The sequence below is a fragment of the Marmota monax genome, unplaced genomic scaffold (assembly GCF_021218885.2).
Source record: "Marmota monax isolate L192 unplaced genomic scaffold, Marmota_monax_Labrador192_F-V1.1 WCK01_AAM20220418_F8-fsc00008, whole genome shotgun sequence".
NCBI classification, from domain to species: Eukaryota; Metazoa; Chordata; class Mammalia; order Rodentia; family Sciuridae; genus Marmota; species Marmota monax.
In genome coordinates this window covers 5532009-5546790 of record NW_026694432.1, presented here as the reverse complement: position 1 = coordinate 5546790, position 14782 = coordinate 5532009, and the positions used below count along the sequence as shown (strand labels likewise).

Below are 14782 nucleotides of genomic sequence, written 5' to 3'. Positions count from 1 at the left end.
GTGCTGAGGATCGAACCCAGGCTGCACACATGCCAGGCGAGCACATTACCGCTACCGCTTGAGCCACATCCCCAGCCCCGACAGATTACTTTTAAATGTCAAAGGATTCAAGGGGGGTTGGTATTGTGGCTCAGGGGTAAAGCACTCACCTAGCATGTGCAAGGTCCTGGGTTTGATCCTCAGCACCACATATAAATAATAAATAAAATAAAGGAATTGTGTCAATTACAACTAAAACATATTTAAAAAAAAAGAGTTCAAGGAACAAGATGTATCCAAATTTACTCCAAATTGAAGTCCTTGTGTCTAGGGAAGTTGTAAGAAAGACTCACACAGGAAACAAGACTCAGGTTACAGTTAGCTATAGGTAGAGGCAGAATAACAGAATCATCCTGACGCTAATGACCACTTCTACTCTGTGATAGCATTGGCTTAAGAGTGAGCTAAATCAGGACTGCACACTCTTAAGACTTCTTTGAGTTTTAATAAAAAGAAAACTGAACATAAAGATATGTATCCTATAAACATTTACAAAACAAGATACCTACAGAACTGTAGAGCTACAGGGAAAAAAAATGCAGTTCAGAAAGGAACCCTGACCATGAAAGGCAAAACTAATACTTTAGAGGTCCAAAGCTCATAAAGAAACTAAAAAAGTTCTGAGTCCTTTCAGTTAATAATAAGATTTCAAAGGATTTCAGATCCTTATTTCCTTCAAATATGAGAGAAAGGTCCCTTGGCTTAGGGCAATGCCAAATGTTCATAAGGTTTGCTCTCTTCTTCCCCTTTCCTAGAATCATCACATAAGTAGGAAGAACTGAGCTGATTTTATCTTGCTCATTGCATAAGGATGGCAAAGGCCAACTGGAAGTTCTATTCCCAACATGATTACTGAATAATGCTCAGTTCCTAGAAAAGTGGACAGAAAAAGGATGATAGTAAAGAAGCAGTTTATGGTAGCTGCATGCTTAAAAACCGAACTTCTTAACAAAGAGATAAGAGAACAAATACAAGCAACCATGGATCACACCAACAAACAGAAAAGAGAACAAATACAGGTAGCAAGAGATTACTTCAAGAAAGAGATAGAAATTCTGAAAAAACCAAATAAACAGAATTTCTTAAAATGAAAGAAATAATAAAAAACTCAATAGAGGGGCTGGGGTTGTGGCTCAGCAGTATAGCGCTCGCTTAGTGTGTTTGAGGCCCTGGGTTCAATCCTCAACACCACATAAAAATAAATAAATGTGTCCAACTACACTAAAAAAAGAAAAGAAAAGAACAACAACAATAACAACAACAAAAACCCCACAACAAAAACCTCAATAGAAAGCATCACCAACAGACTAGATCACTTGGAAGACAAGACCTCAGACAATGAAGACAAAATATACAATCCTGAAAAGAAAGTTGACCTCACAGTGAAGTTGGTAAGAAACCATGAACAGAACATCTAAGAATTATAGAATAACATCAAAAAAAAAAAAATCTAAGATTTACTGGGATAGAGGAAGGCTCAGAGATTCAAAACAAAGGAATGCACAATCTCTTCAATGAAATAACATCAGAAAATTTCCCAAGCATGAAGAATGAATTGGAAAATCAAATACAAGAGGCCTATAAAACACCAAATGTATAAAATTATAATAGATCTACACCAAGGCACATTATAATGAAAATGCCTAGGATACAGAATAAGGATAGAATTTTAAAGGCCACAAGACAGAGAAATCAGGTTACATATAAGGGAAGACCAATTAGAATCTCAGCAGATTTTTCAATCCAGACCCTCAAAACCAGGTGATCCTAGAACAACATATACCAAGCTCTGAAAGAAAAAAGATGCCAACCAAGAATCTTATATCCAGCAAAATTAAGCTTCAGATTTGATGATGAAATAAAAATCTTCCATGATAAGCAAAAGCTAAAAGAATTTACAGCAAGAAAGCCTGCACTACAGAACATTCTTGGCAAAATATTCCATGAGGAGGAAAAGAAAAACAACAATGAAAATCTGCAAAGGGAAGAACTGCACTAAAGGAAAAGCCAACTAAAGGAGAAACCAATACTCTAGTGATTAGATTAAACATAGGCTAATTAACTCCTACCCCTTCTGAAAACTCATAACCATGGCAAAGTTGTTTTGTTTTGTTTTTAAAGACAAACCCACAAGGACAAAGACCCTGTGAAGAGATGATGACAAAATTTTGAAAGCTAGAAAACAGAAGGATGTGATACAGATTTTAGTATATCCAAGAAAGCTGAATTGTAAATCAGACATACAAAAAGCTAAAGAATCTAATTTGTCCTGTTGAAACCCTGAAAAGATCAGGAATTGGCAACACAGCTTTTACTCACCCAGGCAGGAGATTAGATTTTTCTCTGCAATCTACAGCGAGTCCCAAAGAAAGGGCTTAAAAATATCGACATGGGTGTTTTCTTATAGCCATATCACTTCATAGAAGTGAGAGTAAAAGTATAGAAACTAAGAATAAAAATCTCAGTGCCTACACTGGACAAGACATCCTGGGAAAAGTTTGTGATCCTGGCTTCCAAAAGCCCTTCTATACCCCTGACCCCCACCCCAAACTGTGAATTAGAAAAGTACATTAGGAATTAGGGCTGGTTAGTATCAATGGGGTAAATAGTATTATTAGATTTTCTACAACATCAAGAAAATAATCAAGAGTTTAAACCTTCTCATCTGTTGTCATAGAAACAGATATTTGGCAATGATTTTTTGAGGTCTTGACCAAAGTCCTTGAAAGTCCCTAGATATAAATATGTCTAAACCTTCCAAGATGAACTCGTGAACATTTTATTCCATTTGAAAATATCTGTTAGAAGCTTGTTTTAATATTTTCATTACTATTCCAGTAAAAAAACCTTGACTAGAATTCAAAAAAACAAAGCAGAACATTGGAGAAAAGCTACATGATTTTCTTATTAAGTATTTGGCACAAATACCTTTCACTTATGAACTATTAAAAACACATGTCTGTCAGAAATAAAATAGGAATTTTTGAGCTGGGGGGTATCTTTAAAGAATAACTAACCCGATTTCAATTAGAGAAACTGAGGCTTACAGAAACAAAATGATTTACTCAAGGCCACACAGCTGGTTTGTCTCAGAACTAGACTCCAAATTCCTTCAACTTGAATTTCCAGTACAATGCTCTTTCTATAAGCAATATTCTTTTCAGTCGAGTGCGCTACCGCTTGAGCCACATCCCCAGCCCAGCAATATTCTTTTCTACTACACTCAATGCCTGTACAAGTCAGAAAAGCACCAATTAGACATGTGAGAAAGGTGCTGTGCTTTTTCCAAATCTAATGAGGTTGTGAGAATCTGAGCCCTTTGTAATAAATTTTTTGTTTGTTTTTAGGACCAAGAATTTAACCCAAAGGTGCTTAATCAATGAGCCACACCCCTAACACTTTTCATTTTGAAACAGGGTCTTTCCAAGTTGCTTAGGACCTTGCTAGGCTGCTAAAGTTAGCCTTGAACTTGCAATTGTCCTGCCTCAACCTCCCAAGCTGTTGGGATTACCGGTGTGCACCACCGAATCCAGCTTGTTTTTTGTTTTTGTTTTGTTTTCCTTTAGAATAAAGTTACCAGTACTGCCTGATGTCTAAGCTTGCTGGGGAGACTGCTTCTGTACCTGACCACAAGCCTAGCAGGACTCCTGCTCCAACAGGGGTCTTATTCTTTTACTTTTCAGAACCAAATATGCCTGAAGCCCAACAAAACAATGTCTTTGAAATCAAGTAAATACTGCATTTCTTCATTCTCTCTCTAAGGGAGAAAACACATGAGGTATACATTCTATGATTGTCCTTTTCTTCTATAACCATTACAAAAGTAAGAAAAATTTAGAAGAGGTTTCTAGTTATCTTACATACAAAAAGTTTTTTTTCCAAGATAAGTCTGGCATTTGCCCAACTAAGATTGGCCCCTATCTTTGGAAATTCATTTTTTTTTTTTTAAAAAGGAGACAATGTATTCTCATATTTAAAAAATGAAAATCTGAATCTAATTAGCTTTTACCCACCATCTTACTGAGGCAGGAGGAGCACAATGTCCCCAGAGGACCATAGGAATGGAGGAATAACATTTTTACTACTCATTTATTCAGCCAGCTGCCCTACTACAACTACACACCACAGATCCTGAGTCACTGGGGTGTGAATTCTAAGAAGAACAGGGCAAAAATCTGTCAAAGGCTTTACTTTGACAGCACTCACATTACTACTATAAGAATATAGGAAATGTTCTTTTGATATGGAATAGCAATTGACCTTAGAGTTCTCTGACACCAGAGATAGTAAAAACCCACTTTTTTTTTTTATAATGTATCAGGAAGCCAAATATGATCTGAATTTATGAATACCTCTCTTGAGAATTCAGAGATTACTTGTAGTCCCAAACTTAAGCAACAACATTTTAAAAAATGTTATTCCACTTGCTTATTATTACTTCAAAAATCAACCATCTACCAAATTTGGTAGCAAACAAAAACTCTCATTTATTATGAGAACTATGGTTCTCCAAAAGCCTAACAGTCTGAAATATTTATGTAGTTTTTTCTAATTTGATCCAACTAATGGTATGTGTCTACTTTTCTTGATGATAGAACTGGTCCTATCTCTCTAGTATGCATAGAAGTTGTCTCAGGAAAGAAGTATGCTTTAAGCTCTTTTGGGGAATCCTTCAAAATTCTGGATATTGAAATCCTAAATGACTTACCAGTAGAATAAAGATGATTTAAAATAAATGCCAACTATAATTCACTGGGTAACTCAAATGTGATTTATCCATAAAACAGGATAACATTCAACAACAAAAAGAAATGTATTATCAGCATTGCCAAAAAAAGAAAAAAAAATCCAAATGTTCAATAATACTGATATGGTTAAGTAAACAACTGTGTATGTGTGCATGCACACATGCATATTTATGTCTGTAAATATATGTATACACACATATACATATAATACATCATCATATGAATAAATATATACATATGTATTCATATAACAGACTATTATGAAGCTATTGAAAATCATGTTAAAAAGAATAAGAGATATGAGGACTATGGTAGTTAGGATAATGATCCCTCAAAGATGTCCATATCCTAACCTCTGGAAACTGTAAATATGTTACCTTACATGACAAAAGGAACTTTGTCAATGTGATTAAGTATACTGAGATGAGGTGATTGCCCTAGATTTTCCTGTGGGACCAATGTAATCACAAGGGTCCTTATAAAAGGGAGATAGAATAGTCAACTGAGTATGTTTTAATATGTCATTTAATTCTCCAGAACCACACAGCCTGAAATGCTCAAAATGGAAACCATACTATGAGGCCTAACTATAACACCACAAATCTAGTAGACTGCTACTTGAATATACTAGACTAAGTTGGTCCTGGGAAGATAAGATGCTACCTGGACTAGCTGGAGCCTCACATTCCACTACAGACATGGCCTGCGGCCCAAAGAGAATAAGAAACAAAGATCCAAGTAGTTGTTTCAGGTGCTGGATCCAATTTCACAACTATGTCTATCATTCCTGGATAGCTAAAAAGTCCCTCAGATTCTGATAGACAAGTATCAGGACACTGCTGGGCCATAAATCCTAAAATGAATAGTATAGCAGTTTTCTAGCTTGGTACATTAGAATCGTCTTTTTTTAAAAAGGAGTTTTTTAAAAAACATGTAAGGATCCAGCTTAACATGACTACAGCTATTTTAGTCATAGCCACCATTCTGCCTGCCAGGTAACCCTGGCACGTATCTCAATCCCTATAAAACAAAGTTGTTAACATAATTATCTGAATTTGTGTATAATACCCACAACCACCCTCTTTCTTTCTTTTTTTTTTTGGGGGAGGGGGGTGTATGTAGGATTGAATTCAGGGTTATTTTTCCACTGAGCTACATCCCCAGACTTGTTTATTTTTTATTTTGAGGCAGGGTCTCACTAAGTTGCTTAGGGCCTTGATAAATTGCTGAGGCCAGCCTCGAATTTGCTATCCTCCTGCCTCAGTCTCAGGGTGCTGGGATTACAAGCCTGTGCCACCATGTCTAGCTTTAAAACAACAATAACAAAAACCAAAACAAAATGAAATGCTTCACAAATTTGCATGTCATCCTTGTGAAGATGCCATGCTAATCTCTGTATTGTTCCAATTTTAGCATACATGTGCTGCTGAAGTGAGCACTCAGGCTGTTTGTTTCTTAACTCATTTTGGACATGTTAGCAGTTTTGGGAAAAGGCCAGTCTGGTTGGCTGCAGCTCACCTTTATTTAGTTTAGTGCATAAACTTCTACTGCCTTGGGATGAAGGTATCCTTCAGTCCTGCTACCACCCAAGACATGTTTCTGTCTGTAAGTCCCTAATAAATTATGCTTTGTGCAATCCTGGATCTTTCTGCATTTTTCTTCAGGCTTAGGTTTCTTCTGATTTTGGCAGCCAGCTCTCATACACCTGCATTGAGTTTTTCTGAAATAAAATGCTGATCCTGTGCCAACCGAATTAAATGAAAATCTCTATGGGTAGGATCCAGTCATCAATATTTTTTAAAATGCTCCCCAGGTTGACAAGTATTGGTCTCATGAGAAAGGAGAAGAAGAAATCAATGCTTATAGTGGCGAGAGGCTGGAAAGGTTCTGATTGAATGGATGGTACACTTTTTATACTATGATCAGTTAGGAGTTATAAGAGACATCAACATTATAGATAGTATTCATCACAGTTTTCATATATGCAAAGACCAATGCAACAAATTTGCTTTCATGGGAAGAAAACAACTTAACTACCCAGAACAGTTTAATTCTAGAATTAAACTATGAATGATCACTTCAAGAGTGAGAAAACTTGCTTCACAAGGCAGTGGCAAACCACAGGGAAAACCATGTCATTATGTGTTGAAGTTTGGATTCTCCAGAATTACACATGTTTAGTAGGGATTAACATCTGTGAAAAGAAGGAGAGAAAGTAAAATTGTGGCAAGAAAAAGACTGAAACAGATGCAGGTTCCACAAAGCTTCAGCCACCCTGGCAGGTAATTCTGAAGCAAGTGTTGCCTCTCAAAGTGGATTTAGTAAGGCAGAGCAAGACTTCAGACAACGTGCCTTTCTGCAGGTGAGATAAATCCGGAAGTTGGTGACAGCTAGAAGCTGAGCAGCTAGTCCTTCTTTGAAGGGGGATCTTGGCAGCATCTCTCTATCACATAGCAATATAGCAGTGGACAGGTTGATAAGAGGTAGCTTTTTCTGAAGAATTAATTTTAATCCAGGCCTTTCTCTAGGAATACAGGGAAGAAGAATTATGGGACTATTTGTTGCCAATATTGAAACAATAAAAGTCCTTGAAGTTTAATAAGACCAAAAGATGACTATCTATAGCTTTAATATTTTGAATGGAGCTGGTAATTTGTCCAAGATCTCAATAAAAGCATTGTGCTGAGGCAGGATACATCCCAAATATAGCCACATGACTTCCTACTTCTGAACTGTATGGGAAGCAACTGAGGCTGAAAACAATGGTGTCGGACCTTTTTCCCCCGAAGATGTGGTTCAGCTTCAGTGTTTCCAAGAAATTTTAATTCAAAGTCTACAGATTTAGAATCTTATTAGTCATCTATTACTAAATAACATGTTACCTCAAACTAGGAGGCTTAAAACAACAAACAATATCTCACAATTTAGGTGCTTCAGGAATCTGGGAGTGGTTTAGTTGGGTGATTCTGACTCAGGACCTCTCATTAAGCTGCATTCAAGCTGTTGTTTGGAGCAACAGTCATCTTGAGATTTCATAGGAAGAGACTCTGTTTTCATCATGGCTGCTGACAGGTCTGAGAATATCCACTTCATTTATGGGGTTGCCAGCCTCCACTCACGGCTGTCTCTACAGTCTGACTAGAACCTTATGTCAATGGCAGCTAGCTTTCCCCTCCCTAAAGCTGAGTTATGACCCAGTTATGAGAAAGTTATGACTTTCTCAGAGAAAAGAGTGGGTGAGAGTGTCAGCGGGCACCAAAGACAGAAATTGCAGTCTTTTTATAACCCGATTTTGGAAGTAACATACCATTACTTCTGCCATAGTCTTAACAAATTACTAATTCCAGCTCTATCTCTTGAGGGGAGATGATTCAAAGACATTTATAAATGTATCTTTAAAACACCTATAGAAATTTAATGGAATGAAAGGTCCAGAATTCAGTTAGTTTTGCTTCTCCTATTGAGTAAGGAAGAAATGAATAATTCAATGAAAGTCATTACCCATATCCACTGCAGAATGCTTTCTGAGCAGCCTGGCTTCATTCAGCAAGAGCAAAGACCCTCCCCAGCTGGACTCCTCCCCAGTAGGCATTTGTGCCATGGCTACTAAACTAGGAAAGGCCACTTTCCAAAAGAAAGAACAATGTGTTAACCCACTTGACTATATTCTTCAGGTTTTCGCTTGTTTTTGAGACTTTTAAAATTAGGGAAAATTTTTAAAATACAGAAAAACATATAGAAAAAATAATCATACATACTTATACTTTCCAAAATTAATTCTTACTACCTCAGAATTAACAATTCTAGTTTTTTAAAACACCATTTGTTTTATGAAAAAAGATGAAGTTAATCTTACAGAACTCAATGCCTACTTTAGAAAATGACTAACAGTTAAAATAAAGTCATCCTAAATCTTATTTCTCGGGAGTAACAATCATTAAAGACACTTCTCTATGTATATATACACAAATAGACATACCAGTATAAAAACAGGATTATACTACTAAGTCTATTTTTAAAATAAAAAGTACTTGATCAATCAATAAATATATGAAAAAACGTTCAATATCACTAGCAATTAGAGAACTGCAAATTAAAACTACAGTGAGATTTCATCTCACCCCAGTCAGAAGAGCAATTATCAAGAATATAAATAAAAGTAAATGTTGGCAAGGATGTGGGGAAACAGGTACACTCATACATTGCTGGTGCAAATTGGTGCAATCAGTCTAGAAAGCAGTATGGAGATTCCTCAGAAAACCTAGAATGGAACCACCATTTGACCCAGTTATTCCACTCCTTGGCATATACCCAAAAGACTTAAAATCAACATACTATTGTAATACAGCCACATCGATGTTTACAGCAGCTCAATTCCCAATAGCTAAATTATGGAACCAGGTGTCCTTCAACACATGAATGCATAAAGAAAATGTGGTATATAAACATAATGGAATTTTACTCAACCATAAAAAGAATGGCTTTATGACTTTTGCCAGCAAATAGATAAAACTGGAGACTATCATGCTAAGTGAAATAAGCCAATCCCCCCAAACCAAAGGCTGAATGTTCTCTCTGACACGCAGATGCAGAGGTGGGGAGAGAAAGGTTTGGATAAGGTGGAGTGGGGGGAAGGGAGCAAGGATGGGAATGGGAAAGACTGCAGAATGACTCAGACATGACTTTCCTATGTTCATATATGAATGCACGACCTGTGTCTTAACTCCACATCATGTACAACCACAAAAATGGGAATTTATACCCCATGTATATATGATATGTCAAAATACATTATACTGTTATGTATAACTAAAAATAACAAATAAAAAAATAAAATGAAAAGTGCTGGGGCTGGGGTTGTGGCTCAGTCGTAGACTGCTCACCTAGCATGTGCGAGGCCCTGGGTTGGATCCTCAGTACCACATATAAATAAATAAAATAAAGGTATTGTGTCCAACTACAACTAAAAAAATAAATATTTTTGAAAAGAATTTTTTAAAAAATGTTATATTTTACTTGTACTTAACAGAAGAAAAAAGAAGTCAAAATGAAAGAACAGTGAGGCACAGTGGCACACACCTGTAGCCCTAGTGACATGGGAGGCTGAGATAGGAGAATCAGAAGTTCAAAACCAGCCTTGGCAACTTAGCAAGGCCCTAAGCAACTTAGGGAGACTCTGTCTCAAAAACGGACTACAGATGTTGCCCAGTGGTTAATTGCCCCTGGGTTCAATCCCTGGCACCAAAATCAAACCAACAAAAAACTCCCCAAAAGTTAGAGTTATTATGTTTTATTTAAAGTTTTCTCATTTTTTTTAACTTCCTTATTATAAAAAAGAAGCTATTATCACATAGACATGTTTCTTTTTTCTTTACTCTAACTGCCTGATTTTTGGCAGTTTTATTTTTATGATGTTTAGGTTTATGATATCTGAATTATATTCTATAGCCACAATTCCTATAGTTGTATCAGTTCTGTATATAAATGGATTAAATGCTGATGCCCATAGCTCCTCTGAATTAAATGTATTTTTATTCAATTCTTGGTTGCTTTTACTATCAATAAGTTTTTCTTTAAGAAGGGTTCATAGGTGATACATCTTTTGAGTTCTTTTATGTTTGAGTATGTCTTCTTGCTGCTTTTATATTTGAATGATATCTTTATTTGTTTATACTATTCCCGAGTTTCACTCTCTTTCCCCAAGAACTGTGTAGATATTATTTGTCAGGTACTGAATCCTGTGTAAACCTAATTTTTCCTAATTTCCATATAAGCTTTTGCCTCTGGATGCTTGAAAAATTTTCTTTTTCCCTGAAGCTTAATCAATTTATTTAATCTGGCCAAATTTCATTGGAACAAAGTGTAATCTGTAGAACAAAGTGAAATCTGAAGATTTTATGAATGAGAGCCTAGGTTTAATCTTTAACACTAAATAAATAAAATCTGAGTACCCTTTTTTAAAATATATATTTTTAAATTATACATGGACACATATCTTTATTTATTTATTTTTATGTGGTGCTGAGGCTCGAACCCAGTGCTTCACATGTGCGAGGTAAGCACTCTACCTTCGAAGGTGCTTATCAATAATTTAATTCCAAGCAAGTCTCTAAATACTCAAAACTCCTCTTAAGTGTTGAGATACAAGCTGGCTGCAGTGGTTAGAAAGCTTTAGGAATAATTTCTTCAACCCAAGCCCAAATCTGAATATCTTTATTTGATTCAGGATATTTTATCATTTTCTTTTAAAAATTAAAATTAAAGTTATCTATGCACATAAAGAGGTGAATAATTTTTTAAAAACTTTTTAAAATTGTTGATGAACCTTTATTTTATTCATTGATTTATATGCAGTGCTGAGAATTGAAACCAGTGTTTCACACATGCAAGGCAAGTATTCTATCACTGAGCCACAACTCCAGCCCATAAAACTTTTAATAAATAAGTTCAGGTGTTTATTTCTTCTTCTACACATTTTCTGTTTCCCTGAAACACTCACTTTCAATTCTTTTAGTAGACCAGTTTAGCATTTATACCTCTCATTCACATTCTTATATTAGTGTTTCTTGGGTTTTCCACTTCAGAAATTATCTGGTGAATTCCCACTGTAGAAGATATGATTTCACTTTTTTTAATCACCAATGCTACCATACACTACCACACTTCCTATACTTTCTACCTTCCCAATATAATTGGCTTCATATTTTGGTTATAATGGCATGTTTCTAATGCTTAAGTTATTAGGACTTCAGTTCTAGATACTATAGAAGAATGAGATTTATCTGTTTTCTTCAGTCATGCCTCCAACATGCTATACCTGGTCATCATTCCAAAGTGAACACATCATAATTTTTGTAAGACTGAGTTAGTGATTACATTATTATGTACATATAAATGTTAAGTGGTAGGTGAATCATTCACAATCAATGATTAGTTCTTCCCCTGCATTTTTGTTATTTGCCTTGGTGTTAATAATTGCCTTGTTATTTTTTATTTTTCAAAGGTGTGTATCAATAGTTTAATTCCAAGAAAATCACTAAATACCCAAAACTCCTCTTAAATGTGATATAAGCTGGCTGCAGTGGCACATGCCTGTAATCCCAGTGACTTGGGAGACTGAAGCAGGAAGACTGCAAGTTGAAGTCAGCCTTGGCAACTTAGCAAGACCTTATCTCAAAATAAAATATCAATAAAAAGGGTTGGGGATGTAGCCCAGTGGTAGAGCACTCCTAAGTCCGATCCCTAGTGCCACCGCCAAAAGTTGAGATACATCAGGTATTCTGTCATTTTTATCATAAGACCCATCTATGATCATCTTGAAGAAATTATTCCTGAAACTTTCTAACCTATTCTAATCTGGTTTGGTTGCCGTTACAATGGGTACATAACGTGTTATTATGGAACCTCCCTTCATCATCATCTTGGGGATTCATCTTTTTCCTATATGGGTTGCCCTTTTCCCTATATTGTGCCTTTTCCTTAGTTTATATCAGGACTTGGTGTTATACAGACTATTAAGAACTCTTAGAAAACAGATGTATGGAAAACAAATGTCTGAAAAATTCTTAATTTGATTCTCATTCATGATTGATAGTTTCACTAGATGAGATTAAAAATTTTTTAAAGATATTTCTCCATTTTTAAAATTTTGTTTCTGGTGTTGCTATTATGAAATTCAAAAACCATTTTAATATCGTTGTGTATGATATCCCCCTTCTCTTTGGGAGTTTGCAGGATCTTTGTTATAAGAATTATAAAATTTTCATACTTTTTGCTGGCACTATTTCCTTTAAGTCTAGAAATCCAGTTCCTTTCATTCTAAGAAGAAAAAAAAATTTAAAAATCTTTTGTTGTAGATGGACACAATACATTTATTTTATTTATTTATTTAGTACTGAGGATTGAACACAGTGCCTCACAAATGCTAGACAAGCGCTCTACATCGGCACTACAACCCTAGCCCTGCAAAAAATTTTTATTGATGATTTCTTTCCCCTGCATTTCTCTGTTCTCTTTTTCTCGAACTCCATATTAGGAATATGTGACATCTTTGGCTGCTCTTTTAATTGTCCTATCATTTATCATTTTACATTAATGTGCTACAGAAAATTTTTCAAAAAATTTCTTCCAACCATTCTGTTGAATTTTTAATTTAAGTATCAACATTTGTTTATTCTGTAAATGTTCTTTTAAAAATACAGCATTTTGCTGGGTGCGATACGCACATCTGTAATAGCAGTTTGGGAGGCTGAAGCAGGAGCATCCTGTTTGAAACCAGCCTCAGCAACTCAGTGAGACCCTGTCTCAAAATTAAAAAATAAAAGGGACTGTGGATGTAGTTTAGTGTTGAAGTACCCCTGGGATCAATTCCCAGTACCTCCACCCCACCAAAAAAAATAAAACTAAACTAAAAATCTCAGCATTTTGCTTTGCTTTGGGGTTTACATATGTAATATTCTCTTTTATCTCTCAATGAAGGCAAAGATTTTTTGTTTGTCCACTGCTGAGTCCCTAGGTCCTTGAACCCAAATATTTGTTAAATAAATAAATAAATCTTCCTGAGGATACTCATGTTACCTTTTCTAAAGTTTTCTTTGTATAATTTGTTTCCTGTGAGTTGATTTTTTCCTGTTTTATTTTTTTTTTTTTTTTTCCTATTTATTTGTTCTGGCCTCCGAACTAGTAATTCTTGGTTTTCTATTCTAAATTTGAGAGTGTCACAATAAACATCTGATTGGGAGCACTGAACATGTGATAGGGCCTGTCGACTTTGAAACTGAATATAGGGATTTTTTTCCCTGATAAAATAAAAAATAAATAAAAATAAAAACATTTTATTTCTTACATACATGACAATAGTGGAGTGCATTACATTCATAATTATCCATTCACAGCACAATTTTTCGTAACTCTGTATATAGAGTATGTTCACGCCAAATTATGCCATTATAATATAAGAATATTTTTGAGGAACTCCTTGATGTTCATCTTTAGGTCTTTCCTCTTGAACTATCAGTTATCACAGAGAAGAATCCTCAAATATCCTTGCTTCATGGATGTGGGCCTAGCTGCCAGTTTTTAGAAGCCAAGTGGAAGAAGGAAATTGAGGACCTTCGTACATTTCTTACATTTAATTTTCTACCTGTTCCCTCCAACCTCATCTATTTTTGGTGCCCCATTCCTGTGACTTTCTAGTCTTCCCTCTTTCTTCTAAAATTTGTTATCTTCATTTTCCTTTTCTTTAGCCTTCTGGATTTATACCTTTCTAAAAATCCCTTTATTGTTATTTTAGTGGGGTTTCAGAAGTCATCTTATTTATCTAGTTCTTATATCTTTATTTTATGTTAAAATCATTACCTTACAAGAAGTCTTTATATCTTTGAATACATGTTTGGGTCACAGTCTCGTTCTCTATTTCAGAAATATTAATTATATTGAATCATCTTTGCCTTTCATTTCTATTAGATTCTAATTTATTTAACCATGTTCTTCTCTCTATTTTTCTCTTTCTCCTCCCTTTCTCTATCACTTTTTTCTTTCTTTCTTTCTAGGCAAGTGCTCCACCACTGAGTGACAGACACTCCCGAGCCCAATCATTTTCTTTTTTATCTAAATCACTGAATATCTCAAACTATTCCTCTGTGTCAGTAATTTAATTTTCAGCAATGTCTATTCTGTTCTTTGCTGTCTTTATAATTATTTAATTAATTTTGTAACTAAGTTATTTGGTCCTCAATAATTTCCATTTTAGTTCTATGATGTCCTTTTTTATTAATCTTAATTTGTTGTTTTATCCTTACATCACTGAATTCTTATTTATTCAATTCATTGTTTAATTATTTATTTTATAGTTGTAAGGAAAATTTTCTATTTCTCAAATTGTGTGTATGTGTTTTTTTTAATATAGTTTTTTCAAGGCATTTTTCATCTTTCCTTTCTTTTCTCAAACCTGAGTAGCTAATATTATAGGCATGAGCCACCATACCCAGCTACAA

At 35.1% G+C, this 14782-nt stretch overlaps 1 protein-coding gene and 1 non-coding gene across 5 annotated transcripts in view; both read right to left on the bottom strand.

Annotated features, from left to right (window-relative positions):
• Eif2b3 (eukaryotic translation initiation factor 2B subunit gamma) overlaps positions 1 to 14782 on the bottom strand; it is a 106637-nt gene that overhangs the window by 45338 nt on the left and 46517 nt on the right. The gene's annotated exons all lie outside the window — the stretch shown is intronic.
• Positions 6121 to 6226, bottom strand: LOC124075429 (U6 spliceosomal RNA). The gene has a single exon (XR_006846046.1). It is a non-coding gene; the product is annotated as a U6 spliceosomal RNA (small nuclear RNA).